Here is an 18,179-nt window from a genome sequence, read left to right on the forward strand (position 1 = left end):
ATATGTGTGCGTGTGTGCGCATGGATCTTCCTGTGATGAGTACATGTGTGTATGTGTGTGTGTGTGTGCACACGGATCTGCCTGTGATGAGTAAATGTGTGTGCACATGGATCTTCCTGTGATGAGTACATGTGTGTGTATACGGATCTGTCTGTGATGAGTATATGTGTGCGTGTGTGCGCATGGATCTTCCTGTGATGAGTACGTGTGTGTGTGTGTGTGTGTGTGTGTGTGCACACGGATCTGTCTGTGATGAGTATATGTGTGCGTGTGTGCGCATGGATCTTCCTGTGATGAGTACGTGTGTGTGTGTGTGTGTGTGTGTGCACACGGATCTGTCTGTGATGAGTATATGTATGCTCAAGTGACCATGAGGAATGAAAGTGCAGTGGCTTTCTTCAGTGGGGCATAGAGGTCTATCCCATTTCTCCTCTTCATCATGCACATAGAAATCACAAAGTTATATAGTAAGTTACTCAGTGTTTGGCGAACACCATAAGCACCAGGATTTGTATCAATCAAGCACCCAATAGTCCAAATGCGATTTATGTGGCAGCGGGAAGCAATGTTTAGGCAAGACAGCAGATGGGAATCGGAGAGGATCTTGGTGAAAGTTAACAGTCATCTTGCTTGTGCTGTGAGGTTACAGACCGATTTGGGCAAAGAGCTTTGTGTTTCCATCACCAATGACAAAGGGGCCCTTAATGGTAGCCCTGAAAGTAGAAGGAATGTGGATGAGGCTTGTTTACTACGTCCTCTTGGCACATGGTGGCTTGCTTTCTGCTTTATTAAACAGATTGATGGTCAGTGTGGCCTGGCTGTCCTACGCACCTGGTGGTTGTTTGCCCATCTGAGATGTTTTGCCCTTAGGTGTTAGCTGAGATGGGAAATGTGACTGTCTGAAGTAGGCACTCAGAAAAGTCTGGAACGGTTCCTTGCTTTAAAAGACAGGTCTGGGGAGATGGCTCAGTGAATAAAGCATGTAGAAGTGGGGTGGATGGGGTCCTAATAGACTCTATACATTTGTAAGATTCTCAAAGAATAAATACAAACATTCTAAAAAGCTGAAGGTGTGTGCAGCCAGCCTTCTGTAATCCCGGCACTCATATCGTGGATCCCTGGGGGCAAGCCGGCTAACTAGGCTAGCAGAATCCACGGGTTCTGGGGTCAGTGAGAGGCCCTCCCCTAGTAAACAAAGTGAAGAGTGTGAAGAACAGCTTAGGATGATACCCGATGCCAGTCTCTGGCCTCTATAGGCACACATGTGCTCTTGCACCTACACACGTGTAACCTCCCCATACACATGCAAACCACACACACAATGCACGCACGCACACACGCACACACGCACACACACACACACACACACACACACACACACACAAAAGAAAAACATCAAACAGCAGAGAGTCACTAAGATGGTTTGTCTTAAACCTTAAGCCTCTCTTGCTGGCTGCTTCTCCTGTAGGAAGCTATAACCAGTGGCTTCTGCGGCTTTCATTTAATAGCTTCATTTTAATTAGAATTTTAGGGTGCTTCAGCTCTGATGACACTGGCTCCCCCCCTCTTGTTTATTTTTTGTGATAAAGCAGCTTATTTTCAGGTCGAATAGCTGCATTCTTGCCTTGTCATCCTTGAAACGCTGCACCCTGTGTGTCTGCATTTCAGTCTCCGATTGAATAACGGGGACCTACGGTGCAGCGGACGTCATCTCCTTTGTCTGTTAGGCTGTAAATTTCAGTGGGAAACAAAGCCCAAGGGTTTCTAGTAATTTCTCAGCAACAAATATCTTCCACAATTAGTATAGGAATTAAAGGCACAATACCTTCCCTTCTTGGAGAAAGGGAGTCTGGCTATAGTGCAGACATTATGGGCTACATTTACAGGCAATTACTTTGCAGGCTCTTTGAAAAGGGGCAGATGACATTAGTGTCTTTTATTTCTTCTCTGGGGATTCAGGGACTCAGAATTCCAAGAGAAACTGTGGGTGCTAAAGACAGCGATAGGTGCTGGCAGGACAGTTTCATCTTTGCCTCTGCACTCAGAAATGGCAGGGAGTGTCCCGATTTAGAAAACATTTGAGAAACATCGCGCACTGAACCTGTGATTTCACCTAACTTTTGACTCTCCCCTCTTTTTTTTTTTTTTTTTGGCTTGCGCCTGAGACAGCTTGCAACTATCCATAAGCAAGTAGGGCCTGCTGGAATGCACATACAGTGTCTTTTAAGGTGGATGTCGTGACCAGTTTTACCCTTACAAGCTCTTGGGGACATTCTAGCATATGAGTTCCTTATTATGTGACTGCTGCTTCCCTCCTTGGCTGTCTCAGTACAGAGCTTTATTGAATCTTCCACCAAGTAGCTGTACGTGCAGTCTTTCAGTAGCTGCTTTCCCCCTCAACTCTCTGTTCTCTCTCTGTCTGTCTCTGTGTGTGTATGTTTGTGTGTGTGCAGTGCACTTATGTGCTTGTGTGCGCGCATGTGTATGTGGAGTCAGGAGTTGAAGCCTGGTGTTCTCTCTTCTCTCTCTCTCTCTCTCTCTCTCTCTCTCTCTCTCTCTCTCTCCTGCCTCCCTTCCTCCCAATTTTCCTCCCTACTTCCCTCTTCTCCCTCCCTCTCTCCCTCTCCACCTCAGTTCATGAGACAAGATCCTACCTGGAGCTCAATTCAGCTAGACTGGCTGGCTAAGGAACTCCAGAGATCAGCCTTCCTCTCTCCCCCCAGGGCTGGGTTACAGAAAGCACTGCTGTGCCTGGCTCTTATTTGGGAGCTGGGGAATCTGAACTCAGGTCTTCATACTTCAACAGAGACTGAGCGAGTCATCTACCCGTTCCTAATCATATCCTTTCACCAATACTTTAAAAAACGATCCAGCTATGAATCACTTCAGCAATATGTATGGCACGTGAAGGTTTGGGTATTTCCAAGAGTCAAGCAGACTTGACAGGTTTTTGGCTCTTGTAGTGTGGAACCAGTGTCCTTCATCCACCACATTTCAGGATGCTGCCTCACGGAGCTGGGTTCAATTGGGAAATACCTGGCTTTCCCCTCTTTATGTTTATGACTGTTGCTATACAACATGACTGTTGGGTCTTAGAGACCATGTATAAAAAAAAAATCTTGGTCCCCAGTGCAGCACTAAGGGAAGTGGAGGGACTTTCAGGAAGAGGAACTTGCAGGAAGTTATTAGTTTATTAGTTCAAAGGGGGACCATAGCCTCTTCCTCTTTGTCTTTGGCTCTATGGCCATGATCTGAGCAGTTTTCTCTGCCATGCATTTCTGACATTGCCATCCAGCGTGTTCACCAGAGGCTCAGAGCACTGAGCCTGCCTGATCTTAGACTGGGAACTCCAGAGCTATAAGCTCAAACAAATGTTGTCTTTTATAAGTTAATTATTGCATGTATGTTGCTATCCTGATGGAATGCTGACACACCTACCTGCTTGCCTGTAATCGTATCCATGGAAGTTTCCAGATGACTGAACAGAGACATAGGTGCTGATGATTGCTTGACACAACCAATCTGTGTCTCTTCATGGACATGGATGGCCTGAGGCATGGTGTCTGGAGGGGAAGAAGTGACATGATTAGCCTCTTAGCCAGACAGACGCCTTCCCTTGTCTCCATAATTGGCACTCCCCTACATGTGAGGGAGAACAAGCTTGGCAGGTAATGGTGCACTGTGAGTGCTTTGCTACGCTCTACTTCAAATCGCATGCCAAGGACTGTACACGGGACAGAGAGTGGCTATCTGTTCACACAACCTCTCCACCTTTCCATAGGTTCAAAGCCAGATGATTTTAACCAGCAGTACCTGAAGTTAGATGTGGCCATGTGATTGCTGCTGAGCTCTCTGCCCCATGAAGTCCTTCTGTGTTTTAGTTTCTTCTTCTACCCACTGTTTGGATACTTATAGTCTGGGAGACTTTGGAAGCCATGACTTTGGGATGGTAAACCCTTGGAATGATAAATCCTGAATTAAAAAAAAAAACAGTGACTTTCATGGTTGAGTAGCCAAAGGGACTTCAGTAAGAAATAAACTTGGCACTTAAGCTGGTGAGAATTTAGAGTGTATTTGTTATAGTAGTTAAGACGTTATTGTTTACTAAAGCATAGAACATTTAGAGATCCCAGTTTCAACGTGGCATTGCAGCTACCATTAAGATAATGTGGAAACCGTCCGTCCAACAAATGCTTTTTTTTTCTTCCTGTGCCAGCATTGTAACAGGCTTCAGCCATTTGTGTATTCATCTGTATGCATTTGTAACAAAATTTGGAGGAGTAAAAGATAACTTCAGTCATTCTCCTTCCAAATTTTTAACTATTGTCAAGGATTGTTTAGCCTAATTTTGGTTATTTATTTGGCTATTATTTCAGAGTCTGAAGGATCTATCTGCTTTGAAACTCTTTGGACAGTGGGGGTGCCAGGGCTCTTTCCATGGTTCTGAAAAGTGTTATGTTAAAAAAATATCCAATAAATTTATAATTATCTTCTCCAAACCTTACACCATGGCGTTCATTGAAGTTCTTTCTATAGACAGTATATACCTGTCATTATTTCTTCCTTAAACAAGCACCCTTTCCTCTGGTGTGAGCCTGCCTAGTTATCTATGATGGAGGAAGGTCATTGGCTAATAAAGGAACTGCCTTGGCCCATTTTATTGGTTGGAAGATAGGTGGGAGGAGTAGGCAGAACAGGAAGCTGGGAGGAAGAGGAAGTGAGGTCAGAGACTCGACAGCTCTCCTCTTGGGGGCAGACGCCTCAGAGAGACGCCATGCCCCGCTCCCGGGATGAAGCTCTGACCCAGGATGGACATAGGCTAGAATCTCCCCGGTAAGCGCACCTTGGGGTGCTACACACGTTGGGCGCCAATTGTAGTAATAAGGGGGGGGCGGCAGGGCTGCGTTCCCAGCACCCTGGCTAGCTTATGCCCGAAATAATTACACAGACACTGTATTCTTTTAAGCACTGCTTGGCCCTTTAGCTCTAGCACTTACAGGCTAATTCTCACATCCCAATCAACCCATCTCTAATAATCTGTGAGAACTGGTCTTACCGGGAAGATTCTAGCCTAGTCCATCCTGGGTTGGAGCTTCATGCCGGGAGCGGGGCATGGCATCTCTCTCAGGCATCTAGAGCTGTCGAGTCTGAGCTCACTTCCTCTTCCTCCCAGCGTTCTGTTCTGTTTACTCCTCCCACCTTCTAACCAATAAAATGGGCCAAGGCAGTTCCTTTATTAGCCAATGACCTTCCTCCATCATATCTATTTGTGGTGTTCTGTTCTGACTCAGGTTATTATAAAAAATAAAAACCATGCTTCAAATTCCTTTACCGACAGTGTAAATCCCCATGGGTTTTTCCCAGTTCAACGTGTCTTTCCTGCACTTGTCCGTCTTCTTGCTCTCTCTCTCCTTTACTCACTCACTTGAAGATGGCATCTGTGCTAATTGAGACTTGGCCTTGAAAAAGGTTCCCAGTATTGTGAGGAAATTCTTTTAACCCTGGTCACTCACAGCAGATTAAACAGGGACTTCTTATTTGAGAGTTAACAGGTTTAAAAGGGCACAATTGACTCATTTTTTTAGTGCAATAAAAGATGTCATTGTTATTTTGAGATTGAATTGTCTTTGGATGGTATGGACATTTAAACAATATTAATTCTTCTACTCCAAAATCATAAAAGGTATTTCCATTATTTGTGTCTTCAATTTTTTAAATTTTTTTAAATTTTATGTGTATGAGTATTTTGCCTGAACATGCATGCCTGGGGCCTGAAAAGCCAGAAGAGGGCTTTAGATTCCCTGCAACTGGAGTTATGGGTAGTTATGAGTCACCATGTGGATGCAGGAAACTGAACTCTGGTTCTCTGCAAGAACAACAAGTTCTCTTGGCTGCTGAACCATCTGTCCAGCTACTTACTTGAATTTTAAAACCTTTTTTTTTGGTAATGTAAGGTGGTTGGTCTAGTCTCTCATTTAAAAATATTTTCTGTACATCAGTGGTCCTCAACCTTCCTAATGCTGTGACCCTTTAATACAGTCCTTCATGTTGTGGTGACCCCGACCATAAAGTTATTTTCGTTGCTACTTCTTAACTGTAATTTTGCTGTTGTTATGAATCACAATGTAAATATCTGATATGAAGGACATCTGATATGTGACCCCTGTGAAAGGCTCGCCCCCCCCCCCATGTATTGTGACTCACAGGTTGAGAACCCCTGCTATATGGGGTGAGTAGATGAGTGTAGGTGTTGAGTACCTAGTTTCGAGTATGATCTTTATGAACTTGAGTGGTTTCTGAATTTTTAGTGCCTCAGTTTCTTTACATGTAAAATGAAAATTATATTTTGAACCTACTTACGGATTATGATAATTGGATGAATGAGTTGACACAAATAAAGGTCTTAGGATAGTTCCTGGAAAGTGGTAAAGTGCCACAGGAGAAAGAGTCTTCGTTCTGCACAGCTTCCATCACTCCCAGGGCAGAGCGGGATCCGGGTGCTAAAGCTGGACTGAGCATCTCTCATCATCGTTCATGGCAGAGCTCCATCCAGGCGCGACTGGGAAGTTTGTTTTCAGAGATCCTGGCCTCCATCAGAATATTCCCCATTTCCCTTCCTTCATCCTCCGCCCACCCCACTGTGTGTGTGTGTGTGTGTGTGTGTGTGTGTGTGACAGGTCAAGCTCTAGTGTCATCCCTCAGGATCTCCTCCTCCTCCTTCTCCTTCTCCTCCTCTTCTTCTTCTGAAGCAGAATCTGTCATTTGTACCTGGGTCTCACTGATTAGGTTAAGTGGTTGGCCAAGAAACTCCAGGGCACACTGTGTCTCTGCCCCTCCAGTGCTGGGATTCCATGTGTGCCACTTGCTCTTTAAGGCAGGTCCTTATGCTTGTGTGACCGAGCTATCTCTGCAACTTCTTGTTTTCTTTGCACTGGATTAAAGTACCTTTCAGCTTCCCTTCCTGTTATAGCCCTTCACGTCAAGGAGTAATCTGAGAAGACCCTTTATTTTTAGTGGTAAATGACAGTAAGGCTCAATGCCTGGTCAATGCCAGGAGGATTGCTGTGATATGGAGAGTAAGATTTAAGGTAAAGAAATACATTCCCATTGCAAAGGTTAAGCCATTATGTGGGATCAATATTTTGGGGCTACACACTTCTTCCCAGTATTGTAAACAGTTATTCTGTTCTCTTTCTTACATGTCTGCCTTTGATTAAGGATTTGCATATAAATTTATTCTGAATTGTCACCTTGACTGGTTGACTTATATGCAGCCAGCAAGTTATTGTTAAAAAAACGATAACCAAGATCCCTCGGAGAGGGCTATCTGTCAGAGCAGAGCTCCATGCTCAGTGATACTCTGTTTGTTGGGCATAGGAGTTTGGTTTGCACTGCTCTAGATCTACAAGTGACAATGTCATACGCAGTAACCCAATTAGCACACTCCTGCCCTTAATTGCAGGTTTGATGACATTTAATTGAAAACCGATGGTGTTGGTTTGACTCCTACTCCCACTTCCCCTTGAAGCCTTGGTCTGTGAAGTGAAAATGGTGTCTCCACTCCAGGCTGTGGTCATAGTCACCCGCATCTTAAGAAGATGTGGATTTTAAGACGTCAGCATCTTTTAAAACTGGTTTCTAATTCAGTGTGCAAGTTATTGTTCTGTCGTTATTATAAAAATGCCAGAAAGCATTAACTTACAAGAGGGATGCTTTATCTGGGTTCATTGTTTGGGGGGTTTGGGTCCTTGATTGTTTGACCTTACTGCTTTTGGGCTTATGAGGAGGCAGGACATCTTTGTGGGAGTGTTGATGAAGGTACCTGCTCATTTCCTGGTGGCTAGGAAACAGAAGAGGAAGAGGACATGGTTCTAATATCCCATTCGGATTAAGACTACAGTTTCAGGTATGGTTGGTTAGGCGAGTGTTTTGTAACAAGGTGTCTTAGTTACCATGACCAAAACAACTGATCAAAGAAAACATTTAATTGTGCTTATGGTTTCAGAGTGTTAGAGTCCAAGATGGTTGAGCAAAAGGCATGGTGGCAGGAAAGGCTAAGAGTTTACATCTTGAAGCCCAAGCAGGAGACAGAGAGGGCACACTGGTAATGACATAGTCTTGAAACCTTGAAGTCCACCCCCGTCCCCCAGGGACATAATTCCTCCAACAAGGCCACACTTTCTGATCCCTTTTCCACCAATGGGAGATCAAGTATTCAAACATCTGAACCTATGGGAGCCATTCCCATTTAAACCACTACAGAAGGGTTGATTATGAATTATTGATTTTAGCCGTATTTAAGTTCTGTTGGAACTTTTGGTGAAGTGATCGTTTTCTCCCTTAAAGCACTAACTCTGGACTCTACGTCAGTACAAACGCTGATGCTAGGAGGAAGAGAAGTGCTAACATTTTCTATAACCATCTTGGAGGAGACAGCAGGCAGGACTTTGTGGCTAGAGACACAGGACAACTGGTCAGCCTCGGAGATGTTCCTGATCCAATCTGGCGCTCTCGTCAGCATGTGGTTGTGTTATTTTAGTTTACATAAATTTATAGAAGTCCCAAAATACTCATATTCTTACATAAACACAAAAGCATGCTCAACCAAATAGAAGTTACTTTTAGCCTCTCTGAAGCGTGTCTGTATATTTAAGTATGTACCATGTATAACATTAGGCTGATTTTGTGTACTTTATAAACCAATTCTAAAATTGTTCCCCAAGAAGAATTCTAAATGTTTTTTTTGAACAGCAGAATAATTATAATATAGACCTAAGATTTAAAGCATTTAAATGTCCCCAGGGAATACCACACTGAATGCATGCATGCTAGCATTTGTTTAAGCAAACAGATGTCTTCATGTACTCTGTCTACTTTATAAGTTGACATTCTTTGACTAAAGAATTCTCGAGGCTCTTGCTTTATTCCAGGGACCTCTCAATAGGACAAAAATTAATTTCTAAAACCCATATTTGAATTCTGTCCTGCATTATTAAAATAACCCTTTGAGACTGAGCCTCTGGAATACTAGGTAACTAACCAAATTCTAAATCTGTCACCTACAAAACTGGGCAAAAATATTTTGGCTCTTTTGAATCTAATTTGGATTTGGCATAATTACACTAAATCTGTTGCCTGTTGTCTAATTTTTAATTAATTACTTAATTAATGACAATAAAATATTTTATTGAGTCTTTGTTTTTCCCTTTAACCTTTAAAAATTAGAATAATAGATTTTTACCTCTTTGGTGTTTCTGTTTTTGTCAGTGTTGACATGGTAACATTAATTTCTTCAGATAGATGCCTCACTGTGAGACGACTGAAGGACCAGCTCATGTTTTCTCTGGACCAGGTGAAGATGCCACTGTCGCTGAGGGAAGGTCTGGGGTTTGATAGCTGTTCAGTGGTGTTTCTGGGGCTTTGGAAGCTGCTGTCAGGGTCACAGTCCAGAAATGCATCTTACACTGCCTTTGTCCTTTCTGTTTTATTTAATGACAGCAAACAAAATAGATTACAGAGCCTGGTGGATAACAGTCAGTTATGAAACATATACATACATTCCTTAGTAACTGGTGCTATTTGAAGGTAGTAAACATTTTCTTTGTGTTGGGATTTTTGTCTTAATGATGGTATCGTTACCGGTCACATCCCATTGTATCAAATTAGCTGGAGAAAAGGAGCAGCCGGCCCCAGGTGTCCTCTCTCAGCCTGGCCATCATCTCTCTCTGTCTTCTTCTTCAAACTGAGGATTAGCGTTTTAGTGTGCACGCGAGCGCGCATGTATGTGCATATGTGTGTGTGTGTGTGTGTGCACGCGCGCGCGTGTGTGCACTCTGTGCTTACTTATGTGGCACAGGCGATTTAAATCTTTTTTAGTGGTTTGATGGGGATGTTTGAGGTGAGAATCAGTGAGAAGGAGGGAGGGCCACGGAAGAGTAATTGCTACTTGCTGGCAGCACGAGGCCCTGTAAAGAGGTTAGCAACCCTTTTTTTTTTATTGCCTGCAATGCAGAGATTTTGTAATTAGTAGTTTCATTAGAGAGTGTGAATGACTATTAAATGGCTCAGCCAAACAAAACATTCATTGTATTGGAAAATTTACTGTAATCAGATAGAAAAAGTATTGGTTTTGTAAATCATTTGTCAGGATGGGGAGGGTTCCTGTTTGGAACCCTTCTCTTATTAAAAAAGTCCCCCCCTCCCCATTTAAACATCTAGGTCTAGGTAGTCTTGAGGCTCCACTGGCCTTTACCTGGCAAACATCTACCGCATGGCTTCCCCTGGCATCTGCTGCCTGGCTTCCCTTGTCTAGTAGCACCGGGCACATTTCTTTCCATTGATGGAGATTGGCGTTCTGCAGGTTTTTGGGAGTTGGGACAGTTGTGTTTGGCAGTGGTCCTGCCACTACAGATTTCATTTTGTAGCTCTCCTACACTGCAGCTATAAGGCCAACAGAAACGTGCTAGCTTCTAAGCATATGCAGGTTTCCTGGCGTAGAGGATGCTTATGGGGCTTTGCCCACACACCAACTGTCTCTGTTTGGGAGTAGCTGTCCCTATTTTTTAACCATATTCACACTTTGTCGATCTAGAGGGGTACAGTATATTTTAATCACGCCCTGAGGCGGCTTTGTGGCTAGGTTAATTATAGTCCTCTCTTATATTTGCAGTGTTTTTCAGGCTTAACACTTTTCCCACTTGCCACAGATCCTTTGGTTTCTCAGGCTTCCTTGAGGTAGGCAGGGCATTCTACTTCACAGAGGGGAAAACTGATACTTACTGTATTAAATCCAGTTGTCCAGTTAAGCAGCTAAGGTAGATGGGGCCAGGTTTCAAGAGTCTCTATCTGGGCACCCCTTCATCACAAGTCACCAATTTCATTGCTCTCCAAGGCCCATTGTCCTGGTTAGTTCTCTGTCAACTTGACGCAAGGTACAGCCATCTGGGAAGAGGAACCTCAATTAGGAAAATGCCTCCATGAGATTGCCTGTAGACAAATGTCAGAGGGGAGCATTTTCTTGGTTGATGGTTGGTGTGGGAGGACCCAGCATCCTAGAAGTGGGGCTGCCTGTTGGCAGGTGGTCTTGAGTGGTATAAAAAGGTGTGCTGAGCAAGCCATAGGGATCAAGCTAGTAAGCAACATTACTCTGCAGCCTCTGTTTTAACTCCTGTCTCCCTATTCCTGCATTGAGTTCTTTCCCTGACTTCTCTGGAGGATGAACCACAAGCCCTAGGATGAAATAAGCCCTTTCCTCCCCAAGCTGACTTTCATCATGGTGTTTATCACAATAGAAACAGAGTACAGCACTAGAAAGCAGAAGTAAGATGCTCACACCCCAAATGCTTCTCTCATCCCTTCGTGTGGATCCCAAGGACCCAGATCAGGTCATTAGGCTTGGTGGCAAGTGCCTTTGCCTGCTGAGTCTTCTTATCAGCCCCTTTGGGGTGTTCCCTACTGCTGCTTTGTCTTCTCTTCCCATCACCCAGTTCTCTATCCAGCGTGGATTGAAACACTTATTGCCATCCCATGGCGTAGGCTCACCTCTCATGTCCCCTTCCGTAGGCAGAAGCCAATCTAGGCCTGCTGGATCCCAGCTCGGGTGTAGGCTGTGGGGGCAGGATTGGTTCTGCACTTGGACAGCCAGACTGAGGCTGCAATCCACCAGGGGCAGCCACGGTGGGACCCGTGTCTTCTCTGATACGAAGTTAAAACTCAGGTGCTTTCAGGTTCTCGGGAACAGCGTCTCTCAGGTCAATTTCTCTCCTCACACTTTTCAGTTGGAGTGTGTGTCATAATGCCTTAAACCTACTGTGATCTGTACATATGCCTGTCCTGTTGGCAATGAGTTACTGGAAGGAAGAAAGCATATCTCATTTGTTTGTTTTTTCCTATATCTGTCTCCCTGACTGGCAAGCAGAAGGTACTCAGTTACGCTGGCTGACTGAATTAAATGCTTTATTTATTTATTTTAAAGTCAGTATTTTGGTATGTGTCTTAGTTAGAGTTTTTATCACTGTGAAAAGACACCATGACCACAGCAACTCTTATATAGGAGAAATATTGAATGGGGGTGACTTACGTTTCCAGAGGTTTAGTCCATTATTGTCATGGTGTGACATGGTGGCATGTAGGCAGACATGGTGCTGGAGAAGTAACCAAGTGTCCTACATCATGTCTTTCAGGCAACAGGAAGTGGTCTGTCTCACTGGAAGGGCCTTGAGCATATATAAGACCTCAAAGCCCACCTTCACAGTGACATACTTGCTCCAACAAGGCCACACCTCCTAATAATGACAGGCCTTTTGGGGACCATTTTTTAAAAACTACTATAGTATGCATCCCAGGATGACCTTGAACTTAATACATACCCCAGGTTGGCTTTGAATTCTTGGCAATCTTTCTGCTTCAGCGTCCACAGCGCTGGGATTAGAGGCTCCCTGTGAGTGAATGGAAAGCTTGGAACGAGGGCTAGGACTGTTTGTCCATCACGTAGTTTTAGGGAATGAAATGGAAGCAATCTGAATTTGTGCAATAATGAGGCATGTTGTTTGAAGTTGTAGCATAAATGTTTTCCAGTCTATTCATTAAGTGTTGCCGACACATTTTCCTTTTAAGATTTATTTATTGGCAGATTTTACTAAGACTGTATTAGTTCTGTGATTATGGATTTTCCCCAGTAAACTCTTATCAGTGCAAAGAAGACAGTTGACTAGATTTGGGATCTTCGCAGGAACAAACTCTGGTGCGTTGTTCCTGTTGAGTGATGCAACTTTTATCTTGGGGCAGCTGGGTGTGGCATAGCAAAATGGAAACAATTCCTCTCTCTCTCTCTCTCTCTCTCTCTCTCTCTCTCTTTCTTTCCTTCCCCACCTACCTGACATGTGTAGCGAAGACCAGCAAATCGGCACACTTCCGGAGATCACCTTATCAGTTCTTAATCGAACTGAACCAAATCAGAACCTTTATAGGATTTGCGGGCAAGAAGCAGGGCTTGCTTTTTCTGGGCCTGTTGAGATGCAGAGCTGCACTCTGGTAGAGCTGGAGGCTCATGGGATTTGACTGAGCTGGCCCCTGCTGCAGGGGTAAAGCACCCTCAATTTTAGCCACGTAGGTCATGCAGTCACAGGCTGACATGAGCCAGCCGGGGAGCTCTGGAAAGCCCTCTACTGTCAACATGAGATGTGAGAACCTTCTACAGGGGGCAAAGATATATTAGTACATTAGTAGATGCAAAGGGATCCATTCATGACAAAGCCAGTGTCCTTTGTGGGTCTGAAGATGCAATCGAACTTTTGGGATTTTAGTTCTCTCTACCTGCAGTTTTGTTTCTTTTTCAGGGCACAGTCACCTGCTAACTTCACTCCTCCCAGTGCCTCTTCATTTTAGGGGTAGAAAGTACGAGACCAAGGTATCTGCAGGGCTGGGTTCATCAGAGGTCTGCCTTCTTGACTTATTGATGGCTGTCTTTGGCCAGCATCTTCAAAGGTCCTCTTTCTATTCTTGTATGTGCTCTGATCTCAGAAAAGCAGCAGTTACATTGACTTAGGGCTCCTTTTAATGACCTTATTATCTCTGTAAAAACACAGTTTTAAAATGGGGTCTTGTTCTGATGTACTGGGGGTTTGGATTTCAAGAAATGAGTCAGGCCATAACATGGGCTGAATGTCTGAACTCTGTGTGGACAGAATCAGAAGTTTGATTTAAATCCAACCTAGCAAAGAATCACCCTCAACCCCATTGTGACTTTTTCATCCAAAACCCATTCTTTATGGAGGAGGAGAAGGAAGAAAAGAAGGGGCTATGAGCAGCAAGCAGGCTAAGAGAAGTAATGGCTGGCTGGCTAACCTGTGCTTGGCTGAGCTTAACTTCACTCCAAACTTTGTTCTAAAACATAGAGCACTTTTTTTCTTTTATCTGGTTAGGAATGAAAAGAACATCATTGTAATTGTCTTTTCCCTAAATTCTCTCAGTTGTAAGAACTGAGCTCTTCCATGGTAGAGCTGCCAAGGACTTGAAAGGGAAAACATACAGTGTGACCTCAACTGCTCTGCCTACTTCTGCAACAAAATGTCTGGGCTTTAGCAGACTTTGGAAGTGCAGCCGGAACTATGCCCAGAGTTCATTCAATTCATAGGAACTTTTAAAAATAAAACCCTTAGAACATGTCACTAGGGCCAATCAAGGGAAGATGTTAGTTTGTATCTGTGCTTCAACTTGGCTTTGCATTCCGAATAATTACTGTTTGGTTTCAAGGTGTGCATGGAGTCTCAAACTGGGATCTCAGTTTTCCTGGTGAGCGATGTCCAGGGTCAACGCTCAACTCCCCCTCCCTTTTTTGGTGTTTTACTGTAAGACTAGGAAATCAAGGCGTGAAACTGTTAAATAGCTTAGTGTCACTTTTATATGAAAACACATATGTTAGGGAGAGGACTACAAAATGCATATGACTTAAAGCAAAAGCCTGCTTCTTTTGTGTGTGTGTGTGTGTATTTGCTCATGTGTGCGTGGGGGGAAGCATGCGTATGTGTGAATAGAGATGTGGAAGCCAGTGGTGTCTTCCTCAGTTGTTCCCCACGCTGGTCCCTGAGGGGACAGGAATTCTCACTGAGCCTGGAGCTCATCGTTTTGATTAGACTGACTGGCCAGCAAGCCCTAGGGTTCTTGGATTTCTCCTCCTCCCCAACACTGGGAGCACAGGTACACAGCACCATGCTTGTCCTTTCTGTGTAGGCTCTGAGGAATCGAATACGGTCCTCAGGCTTGTGTGGGAAGCACTGGCTGAGCCGTCCTCCCAAGCCCCAAGCCTGAATTCTAAAGGGAATTTAGGGTGTGATGGGCCATGTACTCTTTCCATTTACCCTAGGACTAGAAGGTCGTAGTCGTTTACTCTTTAGAGTTTGATGGATTATAGGAAATTTTAGAAGTACTTAAACTCTCCCAGAAACACAGGTATTTGGAGCCTTCTTTCTGCCTCAGGCTGCTTTCCAAAGTAGCAACCGATAATTTGATGAACACATTTGTGTAAATGGGCGAATAACTGCTAACCTATTAATGGGAACGCAGTGGTCCTTTCCCTGCATCTCCACTTTCACTCGTGGATACACTGTGCATATTTTAATTCTGACTTTTAGTTTTGACATTACAGTCTCTCATCAAATATATTTGCTTAACCCAGATTCACTGGGTGCTTACGGTATGCCGAGCGCCGAGCTAGGCATCTGAAAAGTGAACAGGATCTGTGCCTGCTAGAGCCTTATTCTAATGGGCAGATAATAATCAGAATACATGAATATTATACCATGTTGGAAGCTGATGAGTATTTCATAAAAACAGAATGAAGTCAGGGTGTGGGGAGGAAGGAGTTGGAGGACTGGCATGGGCAGAGAAGAACCCAGTGTGGTGTGATGGACACTGAAGTAGATAAGGATTGAAAAATAGATTTGTGGGGAAAGAGAGAGAACAATGAGGAAAATGTCCAGACAGTGTCCCCAAGTGACCAGTCTGTTTGAAAAACAGCTAGAAGGGTGGGTGGGATGGAGACGAGGGAGTAGGGGCTGAGGAGCGGGTGGGGTGCTCCTGTGGGATCTGTGGAAGGCTTTTGTCCTGAGACGGAAAGCCACCAGAGCATGTTGAACTGACTGGTGATGCTGTCTGCTTTGTGTTTTCAAAGGACTATTCTGGTTGCTGTGTTGATAACAGACAGTCAGGAGGGTGAGGGAGACCAGCTGGTAGGCTGTGATCACAGTGGAGTTGGGTCCATGGTGGTTTGGGCCAGCCTTTGGCAGTGGAGGTGCTGAGAAGTGGTTGGATTCTGGACATGTTTTATTTGTATGGGACAGAGGGCACTGGGGATCGAATCTTTGCTCTTGTGCATGCTCCCCAAATAGTCCACCACTGAATATCCCAGCCCTGAAGATAGGTCAAAGGTAGTGTGAGTAGAATTCACAAATGCATTGGGTATGAGGGATTCTAGAGAAAAAAAAAAACCCAGTGAAGGATCTATAGTTTTGTTTGCCCAAGAATGGAGTGGCTGAATCAAGATGTGGGCCATGATAGTTAAAGTGGGTTCAATGGGCGGGGTAAGGGTTTTGGTTTTAAGGATGCTAATAAGTTGTGGATGCCTGTTGTACATGACACTTTGGTATGCTTTGGAGTTAAGCAGAATGGACTAGGACCATACACACACACACACACACACACACACACACGGGAATTCTTAGTGCAGGTGATTAAAGGGCCAAGGACTGTGGTTTAGGGTACTATAACATCTTGGAGAAGAAAGGGAATAGCAAAGAAACCTGACAAGGAGGGCTTGGTTATGGGCCAGAGTTTATGGTGTTCTGAAAGCCAAGAGAAGAGCGTATTTACAAGGGGAAGAACTGGTCTGTGTTGGATGTGTTGTTTGAAGGATAAGGACTGAGAATCGATCAGTGGGTGTGGCAATCCGGGTGTTACTGGAGGTGTTGGTGAGGAGTGAAAATCTTAACAGAAACAGGTAGAAGAAGGAGCAGTGGAAGATACTCTGGGGCGGGAAACTGAGAGTATGCTGCAAAGGTGAATTGCCACGGAGGGCGTAGGAAACCGGAATATTAGCTGGAATGAGAAGGGCCCCATCCAGGAGAGCGATTTCTCGAGATGGGAGATGAAAGAGTTTGTTTAAGTGATAATAGAAATGGGCCATGGAGTAGGGAAGATTTGCCAAGCTGAGAGAAAGGGGGAGTCCTTAGTGTGATGTCACTGAGTAGCACGAAGAGGTGTGCTCCAGTGCACATGCTTGCCTTGGAAAGAGGCACAGGCAAGAAGACACAGGTGTGTGTTATACACATGCTAGTAGACAGACAGACTCGGTAGCAGGAATGTGTGGGAACTTCATCCATTGCATGAATCATCAGGGTCGTAGGGTAGATCATCACCCCAGAGTGAGGATGGGCAAGCCGGCGACAGAAGACTAAAGAAGAGAGAACTGTGAGTTAACAGTTTGGGAGCTTGGGTGAGTGATCTTCGTGGGTGAACCCAGGTCCTTAAGTGTAAAGGGGATGAATTTGGCGTGATTGCACGTTTTTCTCTTGCAGTGTTCTTCTGCGTGGCTAGAAACATGGAGAGAGCCAGAAGTTTGAGGGAATGCAGTATGAAGTTTCTCATGGGAGTAGAAAGAGATGAGACCAGGATATGTGGGAACAAAGACTAGAAAGGGGTGAGGGACAGAAAAGGCTGGTACAATCAGTAGGTTGTAAATCTGCATGGTCAAAGGGTGGAGAGGCATCTCTAGAGGGAGTGCTCTGGAAGCTCAGGAGGTGACCGGCACAGTGGGGCTCATAAAACTGCGACCCTGCCGGGCCATGGTGGCGCACGCCTTTAATCCCAGCACTCGGGAGGCAGAGGCAGGCGGATCTCTGTGAGTTCGAGGCCAGCCTGGTCTACAAGAGCTAGTTCCAGGACAGGCTCCAAAACCACAGAGAAACCCTGTCTCGAAAAACCAAAAAAAAAAACCAAAAAACAAAAAACAAAAACAAAAACAAAAAAAAACTGCAACCCTGCAGCAGTTGTAGTCTTTGGTACTGACAAGGCCTTGAACTATTCTTACCCGAGCCGCTGTTCTCAGTCTCAAAGGCCTGCATTCCTCTTCTTCAATGTGCTCCATTCGGGTTGCAATTAAGCACTAGCTGGCACAAACTTGCTTACTGGTGAGCGTCATGGAGCAGCGACAGCACCTGGTTCTCCGCACCCTCGATCCTGCTGTCTGGGACAGTGCCTGGAAGCTGGTAGGAGCTTGATGACTCGACCTGGGATGAAAAGCGAGGCTCACACTTTTGGTGGTTAATATGAGAGGAACTCATGGTAGCAAATGGTGTGCTGTCCCCTCTGGGTGCTGTGTTTAAAATTGAGTCTCAGGGTTGAGAGATGACTCAGAGGTTAAGAATTCTTTCTGGTCTTCCAGAGGACCCAGGTTCAGTTCCCAGCACTTACATCAGGCAGCTTACAATCATCTGAAACTCTAGATCCAGGGGATGTGATGTCATCTTTTGACGTCCTCAGCACACCTGTGAGTCTCTCTCTCTCTCTCTTTCACACACACACACACACACACACACACACACACACACTTGAGCAAAAATGAATCTAAAAATTGACTCTTAAGTAAGATTTTATAATTCAGATTTGTCGATTAAAGAATTAAA

General features: G+C 44.6%; 1 protein-coding gene across 1 annotated transcript in view; it reads left to right on the forward strand.

Moving 5' to 3' along the window:
* Tmem178b (transmembrane protein 178B) overlaps nucleotides 1–18,179 on the forward strand; it is a 388,626-nt gene that overhangs the window by 21,398 nt on the left and 349,049 nt on the right. The window lies entirely within an intron of this gene.

This window comes from Microtus oregoni, unplaced genomic scaffold (genome assembly GCF_018167655.1).
Source record: "Microtus oregoni isolate MIOR12 unplaced genomic scaffold, Mior012 000046F_ref0000063, whole genome shotgun sequence".
Lineage (NCBI taxonomy): Eukaryota > Metazoa > Chordata > Mammalia > Rodentia > Cricetidae > Microtus > Microtus oregoni.